At 34.1% G+C, this 13868-nt stretch overlaps 1 protein-coding gene and 1 non-coding gene across 2 annotated transcripts in view; both read left to right on the top strand.

Moving 5' to 3' along the window:
- The first annotated feature begins 1377 nt into the window (after nucleotides 1-1377).
- LOC108722070 (uncharacterized) overlaps nucleotides 1378-13868 on the top strand; it is a 22982-nt gene continuing 10491 nt past the window's right edge. The window contains exon 1 of the mRNA XM_018446983.1: nucleotides 1378-1776. The gene's annotated coding sequence lies outside the window, so the exon portion shown is untranslated. The remainder of the gene's footprint in view (nucleotides 1777-13868) is intronic.
- TRNAR-ACG (transfer RNA arginine (anticodon ACG)) lies at nucleotides 4438-4510 on the top strand. The gene has a single exon. It is a non-coding gene; the product is annotated as a tRNA-Arg (tRNA).

The raw sequence follows: 13868 nt of genomic DNA, 5'->3' as shown, positions 1-13868 counted from the left end.
GCGAAGGTCGCGGGTTCGATCCCCTCATGGGCCAACTTTTTTTTTAATTTATAGATCAATATATTATTTTCATAAGTAAAATATAGCATGATAATTTTAAATATTTTAATTTACAAACGTTTTTGTAATCTTAAATGTAACAGCGAATTTGGTATAAGGATTGATATTAACATAAAAAATAAGAAAAACTGCAGTTGTCAATGTTTTTAACTAAGTTTTCTTTTTTTAAACATTTACTTCTATTTAAAAAAAAATTTTAATTTCTATATATATACATATATCCTAATCCTCCTGTTATTTCTAAGTTGAAAAATTCGAAATTTTTTGAATAAATTAGATACAATTTTCTTTTATCTATTCTTGATTAGTTAGAAAAATTGAACAAGTAGAATCGGTATATTACCGACAATAGGTGATATATTAGCTTCAGCTGAAAACAAGAAATCAGCTGATTGATCAAATAAATTTCTCGCACTTTAATCATTAGGGCCGGAATCCATAGTCCGATCTTAATCTCAAGTAATATCTTAAGATGCTAATACGGTTCTCTGATTGGTTCATGCCCTAGCTTAAGACCACCTCGAATCTTGAGCAACGTCTATCGAATTCCGTCCTAAGTTTATATCATTATTTGTAAGTTAAATTTTTTTATATAGTATATAAATACATTGGTTGTGCCATGTTTATATTTTGATTTCGGACCAAAATTAATTACTACATCTAGCGTAGTAATAATTAATAAATACGTTGCATCTCCTCGAGAGTGCGTGGGTGTCAAAGATTGAGACACAAGAGCTTTATTCTCAAAAAATATTGCATATAAAAATACTATAATATTACGTATATATTATAAATTTTCAGAGGATTGTGCGTTTACGCGTAAAATATACTAGTCTACGTATCTACGTAATATGACTGTGTATATGTAAATTATATATTTATGTATCACCTATATAAATAATCTATAGATCCTCGAAGCCTAATATGTTCTTTGTCGTAGACTGGACTGCCCAAAACTTCTATCTCGCTCATCTATTTTTATTTGTTAATATTGAAAAAAGATATATTAACGCAATCATAAAACTGAATTACTTCTTTCTGTATTGTGTTAACTATTTGTAATTAATTTACATACTTTACATCGCTTGTATCGTTTATATGAAAAAGATTATCATATATAAATTTAATGTAATTAATGATAAAAATTCCAAGTAAATGTATAATAAATCTCGAATTACAACCGTAGTATATGCGGTAGATTCAAGATTACGGACCCTTGCATGGAGCCTTACGAGTCGATAAAGTAGATTATAAATTTACATTTTCTGCTCGTCACCTGGAATCAACGGTGGATCGGTGGGGGCGGTGAGGGTGAAAGGGTATGATACCCAGGCAGCCACCTGTCGCGCGCATGCGCAGGCCGCGCGCTCGTCGCGCAGGACACCTTGCTGCCCGCGACGGAACAACCGTCAGTGTAAACCAAAATGGCGAGTGTGACGATGGTTCGCGGCGGATGGCAGCGCGTTTCGGCCGCTTTCGCGTTTCTTTAAGCTAGTCGTACGCGATAATGTGATCCACGTGATCGCGTCAACAATTGCGACGACTACGGAAGCGACGATCGGCGAGTTTGGAGGCTCGTCGTACTTTTTTTTCTCCCCTTCTCTCAACAGACGCCGAACGTTTCCGTTCAGCGCGACCGGACGTCGAGCACCCTCCTGTCTCCGGGGTGAATAACGACAGGGTGACAGCGACGCACGAGATCTCCCGCAGCTAATTGTAAGTGTTCAACGGTCGTTCGCGTGTCGATACGCGCGTTTTTTTTTTCACCGCATGACGACGAGGATTCGCCGGGCGTATCGCGTTACGCTATCGTGCACTTGGCGTGCACGAGCCGGAGCCAACCGTGCTCCACCGTGCTCTCGCTGTCAACGTGACACACCGACGTAAATACTGGAGTCGCCGCGCACCTATCGACTCGAGCGTTTACGCACGCGGCGAAAAGCGAGCTTTCCGCGCTACTTCGCTTGTGAATACCTTACGTAAAGCGCGATTGTGTGTCGTAGACTATGAAATCAGTAATTTCCCCTGCCGTGTGTAGACTTTTCCTCCCGAAGCGAATTACTTAAGAAAAAAGAGGAAAGCAAGCCGACTTTTCTTCTATTATTTCGGAGTTTCGCTGTTCCATAAGCAGATGGTTCTTGAAACGAAGTAAGTATTTATGTATTTCATGTCTATTTTTATCAATGTAGTTGACTTTAATCTCGGTTTAATTTACTCCTTATCCCTTTTTAAATCTTAAAACTAGAAAAAGATAAGATGTAAGTCAAACTAAGATTAAAGTTAATCTATGTTGGTAGATACGGGCAATAAAGAGAGAATAGCGTGATCTTTGAGTTCGACAAATCTGAACACGTTTCTTTGATAGTGTATGTACATATCGCAACACTCGATACGCGACTGGAAATGTCGCGGAAATATGGAAATAATCATAAACGCAGTTTCTGTCGTAAAGTTTATTAGAATGTCTATTATAAGTATATCGGATGTGCCAATCTATTATCTGACTTTTCGTTCCAATTTGCAACTTTAACGAGAAACGGAAATAATCGGGACGGTAAAATATCCTATAAATATTGAAATTGAGCTTCGCTCAGCTTTTCGCTCTCCATTGTACCGGGATTTCACTGGAAATCGCATCGGTGTGTATTGATTTGCCGACGTGCACGACGTTTGTTAAAAAATGTGACACGCGTCGAACGCAGCTATCGAGAACTTGAGGAAACTTGTATGGAACACGCTCGAGCCTGTCGATACTCGAGGATGAATCGCGAAACAACACCGCGTACAACTCGTTCTGCACACTTATCCTGGAAATGCGTCGAGACGCGTTATCTTTTCATATCTTGGATATTGTAGAAGCGAGCCTTCGTCTCATCGTCTCCTCGTGTGAGACATTCATAAAATTGAACAAAAGAATCGATGTATCTAGCCGACAGTTTGTTTTTCTGCGAATTAATTGCGTCGTTCAATCGATAATTAAAATCAAGACTAACAAGATGCTTCACAAACAATTATCTGAAAATCTGATTGTTTTTCGATAGATGTTTAATATCTTCATTTCACGATTGATTGATATAGAATTGTTCCAGAATAAATATTATTTTCCAATGATGAGAGATTTTGATGCGAATCTAGGGAAACCCTGTCTATTAAATTTCATAAATAGGTTAACTTTAATCTCGGTTTAATTTACTCTTTATCTTTTTTTAATTCTTAAAACTGGGAGTGGTATTTTTATATTTTACTAATTATAAGAAATGGATATATGCACGCTTGTGATTGAACGCAAAAGAGTTCCCTCGCGAAGCTTTAAAGATCCGGAGAACACACAAAATTTTTACGTGAAATTTTTCGTGATTGGCTATACTATTACCGACACTGAATGACATTTCTTTTGTGACGCAGCACATCACGAAAATGAGCAGTTTGCCCAAAGATGCGTGACTGCAATTCAAGATGTCCGTGAAATAATAAATATTCGCTTGTCGCAAAGGAAAGGACGTATATGATTTACGGTTGAGACGGATGTTTGCGCCAGATGTGTTGCACAAACGTAACGAAATTATCAGCGTACAGCTGTTTGTTATAATTGGAAATTTTAACTAACTTTAATTTTATCAGACTTTTTCTAAAATCTAATGGAAGATCGTACGATAGACAGTATCAAATGTTTTGTCATGAAAGAAGATAAAGATAGATAAATTCTTTTATCTTAATGTTTGATCGGTGATTTATCCTCATGGCAATGGATACTCGTATATTAGTTTTGGAGCAAACGATAGAGATTCATTAGAAATCTTAAGTCTTTTAAAAAAAAAATTAGAACGGATTATCCTTTATTTTTATTATAATTTCTTATTTTTATTCATTTGATAAATAATGTAAAATTTATTTTATAGAAATATATGATTATGAGTTTTGAAATGTTTAACGAGAATCGCAAAACGTCAAATGATCGTAAGTAAAAAAATCTATTAAAATGTCCAAGAAGGCCATATTTTCGGAAACTAGAACATTCGATAACACTTTAATTTTACTCTATTTGCATTGATATAGAATTTGCTGATATAAAATACATAAAACATTTTTCAATGACAGTTTTGACTCGAACTTGGAAATTTATGAAATTTGATAGACGGCAAAATTTCTGAATATTTTATAGCTATACAATAAATAATGCATAAAGGATATCATAAATATAATTTAAAAAAAAAAAGAAAAAAAATCTTTGTATCTTATATAAGAATATAAAATTCCATTGCTACGTAATTTTTTTTTATATTAATATATCGAATATTGAAAAATATTAATCTTTCATTTATGTTTGACGATTTTTATATCCTATATGAGCCGTCTGAAACTATTTCGTAATCAGCTGGTCCTGTGGCGCAACGGATAACGCGTCTGACTACGGATCAGAAGATTCCAGGTTCGAATCCTGGCAGGATCGGGGCGTATCTTTTTTTTCTTCCGTTCAATCTCATATTTTTGTGACTCATTGCACCTTGACGAGACGGAGTATATTGTTAACGAGGATTGCGTAACGTAACCGGTTTATACGTGATGTCCAACCGAGCGTTGCATCGATATATCACGTCGGCAAAACAGTAGGCAGATGCCGTGCGTGTCAATACTGCGTACTCCATGTAATTACGCCGTTTTTACTACCGCAATTAGAGTCCATATAATCAATCGCACGTTTGCCCGTTAAAATAATTAATATTTATAACTAAAGCGCAATAAGCGGATACTATCGCAAATCGCAACTGGAAATTTTCGGCCTTTCAGTCGAAGAAAAGTGATATAAATGCAATATATTACAACAATTTTTTATTTTATCAATGAATTTATAGAAAGAATACTTTAACGTAAAATTTATAATATTATATTTTTTAAGGAAAATATTTTATTTCTTTCTTTAAAAAATGTGATAAACGGTACAGTTTGTGACTGCAAACTCTGCGAAAATAATCGCGCGTAGAATAAAGATAATTTTATAAACACTGCACGGAAAGAACAATTTTTTTGAAATATTAAAAAATTTAGCTATATAGATGTGGATCTGAAAATAATTTTGTTTGAGCCATTAAAATTATATGAGACACTTTAAATGGTTGCTAGAATGTTTCAGTATTATCAACGTTCAGTATCAATCAACGTTTAAACGTTCTAATTATTTTGATAATTATTTTGATATTCCAACTAAGTTGTTTTCAGATATGTATCTAGCTAAATTTTTAAATACTTCTGTAAAATTGTTTTCTCCGTGTATATATGTCCTTTGAATCCTGATACAATATTTGTAGCTCGCGATAAAAGTTTAATGAAACCCGAAGATTGATCTACAAACTTTTACTCGACGCGTTGGTATGTAAAGAAAAGATTACAGTTGAGTGACTATCATTTTCCCCGATGGTTCTACTTTTAAGACGTTCAATGCATCGGAACGCGTCTAAACTATAAAGAGCCACCAGGAACCGAATTTTTACAATGGATTCTTCGGGGAATGTCCAGAAATAGTCCACGTTCCGGACGCGCCAACCTGACGCGCGTGTCCACTTCTTTTTTTTCACGCTTCAGGGCGCATCTCGTGTACCGTCTACCGAGTGTATTTCGAGATAAATTCTTTTACTCCGTCTCCGTGACGCCTTGAGATTTCCGGTTTTGATACTTCGAATAAGTGCCAGAGAGAATTCGGTCCGTAGAAGTTATGACACTTGGTACACACGTCATTATTTTCATGAGCAGAAAAGAATACGGATCGGATCTTCGAAGAATTTCTTTGACGTTATTACTTATTTAAAGCTCAGAATAGATAATCAATAAAAATCAGAATTGAAAAATTTTTAATAAAAATTTTCTTTTATTGAGAGATTATTTTTAAATTAATATCGAAGGTTATAGAATATTTATTCTGTACGTTGCCGAGTGTCACTCGTTCGTAGAATCGCAATGTTGGTACATCGTAATTATTCTCTCAGCTGTTCCTCTAACGTCATTTGCGGTCTCCCTCGGGCTTCCGCCGAAGGTCGTGAATTTCCGCACAGGAAGCGTCTATTTCCTCTGCTTGTCATCGTGCGAACGACTGGAACAAATTCGAGATTCGTGGTTTACTTTGTTGGTATCCGCTCTTGTTCATGAAGGATGAACTATATTGTTTGGAACATTGTGATCAGGAAATTCCTTGTTGCATTCATGTAATTAAGAGTGAAAGGAATCACTACTTCCTCATTTTTATTGAATCACCTCGAGCTTACACGAGTGTGAATTATATGACGCAATTTTTCTGTAAGATGTTAAATAAATTTTGCGAGATTTTTTTCATTAATGTAATATACCATATAAAGGGATAAAATCTACAAAAAGAATGAGTTTGATGAAATATCTAAAATTCAGGTGAATACAAATCTGAAAATAATTTTGTTGATCCATCAAAATAATTGTGTAAAAAACTCAAGCAAGCCAAGTAATTCTGTAAAAAGTTTTGATATTCTAGCAACTAGCTTGAGCGTCCGACATAATTATTTTAATAGTCCAATAAAATTATTTGCAGAGATTTGTATGTCGAGCTAAATTTTTTAATATTTCAACAAAACCGTTTTTTCCATGTATCATTTTTGTCATTTCGATTAATTATCAATGAGTGAACAATGTGGATACAATCCGAATAAATGAAAAAATAAATCGAGGAGTCACCCAACGATATTGCCAAGTATTGTTAACGTATTGCTATGAATTACCATGTATTGGCAATACGTAAACATACGTATATATAGGCATTGCTAGCAATGCGTTAGCAATATACTGATAATACATAGCAATACATTAGCAACATTACTTGGCAATAGGTGGCAATACATGAGATTGACTCCTCGAAATTATATATCGATATTATGATTAAAAATTAACGATTAGAACTTCATCAGACTTTCATCAAGCAGACTCGATTTACCGGATTTTCTCAATTGCTTCGTAAACAGTTTTCACGCAAGATCCGGCGTGATGTTATCGTCTTCTCTCGAAAGTGGTTTTCTTTTCCGCATCGTTATCGGGTGCGGTTTGCAAGAAAGGAAACTCCTTTCCTCCTTTCGGCTCCTTTCATTTATCTCGGCTTTTCTTCGTGCGCGATGGAGAGTGGCGCGTGTTACCAGCTCGTCGACGAAACAAGCCAGCCATTCTCTTTCTCATAATAGTACCTTTGCTCGCCTATCGTTTCGAAATAATAATGCGCGAGCGCGCGTGAGAAGGCTTTACTTAAGCAGCATAAATTCGCTATTGTAAGTCGTTGTACGTTAGAACACGAGAGATGCATCACTGATTTTCGTCGTCGATGAAAGCAGGTGTGCGTACGTACACGCACATTTGCTAGAGTAGGTCGTCCTGCTGATTAAAAGATATCTATCACGGGCTTCGTGCCGCGTGACCTAGAGAGACGTAACTAGTAATCCTATTAAATGGTAGTTCGTCGAGCATTACACCAAGTTGATGTAAAGTTAATTCATATTACCTGCACGCGCGTTGGCGTGCGAAATTCTGCGTAACTCTCGCTGTAGCTCACCTTCCGTGAGATTTTTATAAGAACCTTCGTCTAATAACGTAAAATGACAAATAATTAACAGTTTCTCGTATAGGCATGCAAAAAATAATCACGAGAATATGTGAACGATGTTTATATTGTATGCGTAGTTATACAATTAGGTAATTGATTTATTAAATAGAAAGCATGGTTTTGCGGAAGCACTGAAAATTAGATCTGAAGTTAATTTTGTTGTATCATCACAAAATAATTATGTAGTATGCTCAAGCTGGTTATTAGAACGTCAAAACTTTTGCAGTATTACTCATCATGCTTGAGCATCTTGCATAATTATTTTGATGATCCAACAGAATCATTTTTAGATCGTCATTTCGCTAAATTTATAGGTACTTCAACAAAATGTGTACTATTCTTTCCGTATAAAAATAGAATTTTGTGAGTATAAAGTGAGTATAAGACAGCTCGGAATTTCAGCTACATACAACGTTCATGATCATGTTTAGCGACGTGAATTAATGGTGATGATGCTACTCTGCGGGTGAAAAACCGCAATTTTTCTTTGAAACGCGACATGTCTCTGTTGTAGAGCTGCGCTAATTGCGGCACAGCGGGATTTCACAGTGGCATGCCACTTATTGTTAAACGAAGCTTTGCGCCTGCACGTATGAGGCTGTGCAAAAACGAACGATCTGCATTCTCTTTTTATGTAGATTTAACAAAAAAATAAATTCCACTTTTTTTACCAAAAAAATTTAATATACGAAAAACAGTGCGCGTACGCCTATAGCCAAATCCTCCGAAATGCTTTAAGGTGCAATTTCATGCAGCGAAGGAAAGCTGGCTTTTTACCCCACTCCATCAATTTTCGTATACAGCGAAGTTACGTTTAAAGTTCGATATTGTTCAACTAGTAGTGAACATCGCTGAAATATATGACATGTCATGTCATGTTTATGGAATCGTATGTCTTCCAAGATTAATTTTGAGAGCGAAGTAAAAAAAAAGCCATGTTCGCTGTGATTTTTGGAAATAGGTGTTATCCTACTTTTTCTTTTTTAGTAATTGTATATTAGCAATTGCAACGGTTATGCGTCGCCTCCGAATCTTTGCTGCTACTATACGGGTATATTCTTTTACACACTCGATGTATTCTCATTTTCGTAATCCATTTTTGTAATCCATTTTTATTAAAATGAATTAAAAGCTAGCGAAAATAAATGAGTGTATTCGTTAACTTAAAGCCAGCGAAGATACGCTCCATGAAAAGGAAGCAGGAGAAGAGCGAACAGCTTTCGAACGCTGTTTTGATTTTGGTGGAGTGCGGGTAAAAAGCCAGCTTTCTTTCGCTGCATGAAATTGCACCTTTATTCTATTTCATGGAAAAACAAATTCGAATGCAGTACAAAATAAATGGATTATAATCCAAAACGAAGTAAATAAAAATTGATAAACGATTGTAACAATACAATATCATATAGTATACACAAATTATCGAGTTATAATTGTTTAAAAGCGTTAATAATTTGGATATATTTTTTACATCGATGTTGTATTGTTTATTACTTACTATTTTAGATATAAAATATTTATTACTGCGTGCGAGTATTATATACAGAAATCATTTTGACATTTCTGTTGGAGCTATAAATTTATATCATATTACGTATTATGGCAATTGTTATCTGTTATTGAAAATTAACATGCAAATTTTTCGTCAATAGCCTATTTCGGAAAATTCTCGGTAATCGATCATAATACAACGACCGAATTGAAACAGAATAAGCGATAACTTTAAAAGCGAGGGTTTAAGCGTGTTGCAGGCGTTGCTAATCCAATTGCTACTATTGCTGTCGATTTTACCGGTCACGTCCTTTTCTTGCATTATAATTTTATTATTAAATTATATCGTATACGTTAGACAGACTTATAATAAACGGCTACGAAAGTGAATCTTTACTTTCGCCGGTTTTGCAACAACGCATGCGTGACTAGTGTAGCTGTAGACGAGCTTTCGCTCTCACAAATAGTATATACGTTATAACTTATTATCCCTGTGAAGGAGGATAGAAATTCGCGGGTATACATAGTACGGATGGATTATGTGCCCCGTGTTGGTTTTTTTTCTTTTCATGATTTCCCCGTATCTAAAACAGAACGTTCCTCTAGAATTGTGCGCCTGTCGTGTCGACGAGTTAACAAACCGATGCGTCAGCTAATATCACTTAAACGTCGGTTAAGTAATGATAACTAGTAATAGCCGATCTTTAATTGTACACACGGGTCATATCGTCACTGTCAATACGTTATATTGAATGTTCCATAAAATGTTCTTACGTGAACTTCACACAGAATCGATGTAACGTCAGTGCTTCATGCATTATTCTTTGATCAATTAGGAACTGTTTCAACAAAGATGTCTTTTATGTAGATATGCACACATATATTGAAAAAAAGATTGGCTGCTGCAGCAAATTAAATGGTTAAATATGGCATAGCATTTTTAATTGGCTGCAGCAGTCAATTTTTGGTTGTGTTAACCTATCGAAATCCTATACTGACATTGCGAATAGGCTACCGCAATCAAAAATTAGCTGCTGCAGCCAATTAAAAATACTATGCCATATTTTATCATCTAATTTGCTGCAGCAGTCAATCTTTTTTTTCCGTGTAGTTATAATAATATTGTAACAGATTTATCGAATATATTCACAAGAAAAATTTTCACACTTTTTGTTATTAGAATTTAAAATTATCTCTTTTATTTTTAATATTTTTCGATTAAAATGATTGATGCAACATATCGTACAAAGCATAAAAGGACAAGACTTATTATTTCATACAATGTACGTTGTATATAGACAATGCTTCTGTGATAAAAGCTATTCCCGCCAGTAAATTGACATCGCTTTTTATGCTTCCCAAGTGACAAGAGATAGCTGCGTATCATTGTTATCGTATCTGTTAAATATCCATCTATTCATGTTACGCAGATAATCCAAGACAAATGACAATCAAAGCGCGTTGTTTTGCAGAATAATACTATCCAATATAGTAACAGATATATTTAACGAGATTTGAAATAGAAACTACGGCTCGCGCGCACGGTGCTTTCGATTGGACTACATCTTCAAATTTTTATCAACTGTTATCAATCAATTATTCCCGATATTCTTATTTAAATTACATGATTGTTTATTATAAATGCAATTATGTTGAAATTAATCTATTAATAAGGAGATACATATCGAAGCAAGATAATCAATACGATATCATGTCAAATGGAATGGTGTATTATGATACTTTACCAGCTTATTCCATGCTTAATATCAATTAAGCTTTCTCTCTTTTTCTCTCTCCTTTCTCTCTCTCTCCCCTCTCTCTTTCAATGTAATTAAATATGGATATAATAATCTCTAAAACAGAGCGAGCGTGACTGATGTTTTGAACCAATAGACCGAAACAATCGATTAGATTGAACAGATACAGTAGCTTGAACCAATAGACCGAAGCAATCGATTAGATTGAACAGATACAGTAGTTTGCATGATAAATCAGTTATAATTATGAATCGTAATTTACCAAATCCTCTGATATCGTAGATTCAATTCGGTTGTCGTAATCGAATATAAATTAATGTTTGGATTTACGATAAAGACTTGAATACTGCATAGCCAATTTCTATGTTTTCGAATTCCACTTTCGCGGGGTCGATACGAGTGTAATTACCATTCGGATGAACTCATCCGAACTTTCGATCGTCGATAGAGATTTCATCTTTACTTTCTTCCTTTCACGAGCGAGTTTGATTCGTAAAAGCATTTGTGTGAGCATCTGTGCAAATGAATGCTACATTAGCGTCTCACAATTAATTATTTTCGAATTCTTCTATTGTTTTTTATTTCTATAAACTAAATTTACAACAATTAATATAATTATTACAGATTTCAAAAGTGCAACGAATTAGGTAAATATACCTAAAATATATGATCGATTATCTCGATGCAAAGAGTTTTCGAAAGTATCCAAGAAAAAATCTGTCACTTTCAAATTTCTAAAAGCTTTTTCCGACTTTTCACTATATCTTATGGAAATAATATGGATGTCAAATTGTCTACCAGTGAAAAACGATAGAGAGGTAGGATGTAGTCAACACAGGTCTAAAATTATTTTTACTTATTTGGCGAGGAGAAACGTATATAAAGAGTGACACCGATTGTTCGGGGAACGATGTCGCTTTCCGGGGCATTGCGACGGCTAACGTATGTGGAAGACAATGGGCTCCAAGAATACGTTTCGTAGCAGGTGAAACTATTACGAAGAATAGGTCAGATTGTCTGAAAATCTGCCCCGTAGAAATCTCTTGCGTCGAGAAAGATTTCCATCGTAATACCTCGCGATCGTCACGCTGATAATTCCTCGGCGAGTAACAAGCAAGTTTCGTGACGTGTAGTGGCGTAGGTAGTGGAATCGAGGGGTCATTATTCACAGAATTTTGGCGAAATATTAATACAAGAAAAGAACGGTTTTTTTATATAAAAATTTAATTGAATACAGATCTAAAAATAATTCTTTTTCACTATTATCAAAATAATTATGTAGAAATTATGTATGTTTGATCTAATTGCTAGAACGTCAATATTTTTTTACAACTTACTCATCATATTTGAGTTTCTTTGTAATTATTTGGTGGTTCAACAATATTATTTTCAGATCTGTATCTAGCTAAATTTTTAAATACATTAACAAAACCATTCTTTCTGTATAGAAAAGAATTATGCATTATTTAATTATATTACATATTTTTTTAAAATAAAATTAGAATGCGATATAATTAATTTTTTCTTGAATTATTACTTGAACTGGATATTATTTAATTTTACGAATAAATAAGATAATTAAATAATATATCAAGTAAAAATTTCATTATTTATTTCAAGTAAAAATTTAGGTAAAAAGTTCATAGTATTGTATTCTAATTTAATTTAATAATTCTTCGAATGAATTATCACTTTACGGCTTTACGGTGTAATTACAGAGTTTATTATGGTTTGATGTTATCTTATATTTATACTTTATGCTGTTCACGTGTGAACATGATTGCGAAAGTTGTATAGTGAACAGTGTATTTACATTTAATAGATCTGATCAGCTTCGTTGAAATCATGTTATTACAGCAATGCTTTAAAACGAAAACGCAGGATTATTTAATTTGGAAAAAGGTCGCGCGTGTCATCATAATACAATTTGCATATTAAACAAATCTGCATTTCCCGATGATTTTGGTGTTGTAAAAATTTCACGAATAATGGATATGTTTTATTTCTGTGTGATATTAAAAAATAACATTTATTTTCATTATAATTCCGATTATATCAGTTTTTGACAACTTTGATTAATCGTGTTTATCAATTTTCTCAAAAATGCCATTGTGAAATGTAGTTTGCAGGAAATTTGTACATCGATAAAATGAATGAAATCCTAATAGTGTTCTACTTTCTTCCGTATCTCGTTCATTAAATATTTCCTCGTCACAAACATCGAAGACGATGAAACTGTAGTTCTATCAAAATGTCAGCGCATCGTTGTCTTTACTTTTTGCTTTGCAAATTTTAAACTTTTAAAAAGACTTTAAATTGTGAATTCGCCTACTTAATGGCTCAGTTCTCACGTGTGATACACTTTTACGTAAGAATAATTGGGAAGATTTCGTATGTGTACATACGAGTCCTATAATCACGCGATTTTGAAATATAGTGAAACTTTACCGGAGGAAATTAGATTACTATCGAAGAGTGTGCGTGAAAGTTTATACTCTGAACATAATATCGAAGATGATCTGACTGTTCAGCAGCAGCTGTTGTTGCTATTGTCACCTCAATTCGCCTAGAAAGGCTGACGTTCCTTTAACAATAAGTGATTTTATTCTTTCCGGTTGGTTGTGCATTGTGCCGGTTATTTTCGGCTTGACTGAATTTTAATTAAAATTTCTTTGGCAAAATTGCGTTTACAAAGAAATATTAATTTAAATTTAATTTTAGAATCTAAAAAAAAGTTTAGTAATTTAAAAAAAAATTAGTGTATTTGCAAATTTATATTGTTCATTGGATATTTTCATAATATTAATGTAGAGATTAAATTCAAAAATGATAAAGAAGCTCGATTATTCACTTCTGTGAAGCTGGCCTTTCATTTTCAAAATTTTGAAAAAATAAACAGAGTTCTGGTTGCCCCCCGAAGAGTTCTAGAGTTCTCTATCAATTTTAGAAAGAGT

The sequence above is a fragment of the Mycetomoellerius zeteki genome, unplaced genomic scaffold, assembly GCF_001594055.1.
Source record: "Mycetomoellerius zeteki isolate Tzet28-1 unplaced genomic scaffold, Tzet1.0 scaffold192, whole genome shotgun sequence".
NCBI classification, from domain to species: domain Eukaryota; kingdom Metazoa; phylum Arthropoda; class Insecta; order Hymenoptera; family Formicidae; genus Mycetomoellerius; species Mycetomoellerius zeteki.
This window is presented reverse-complemented; position numbering and strand designations above follow the sequence as displayed.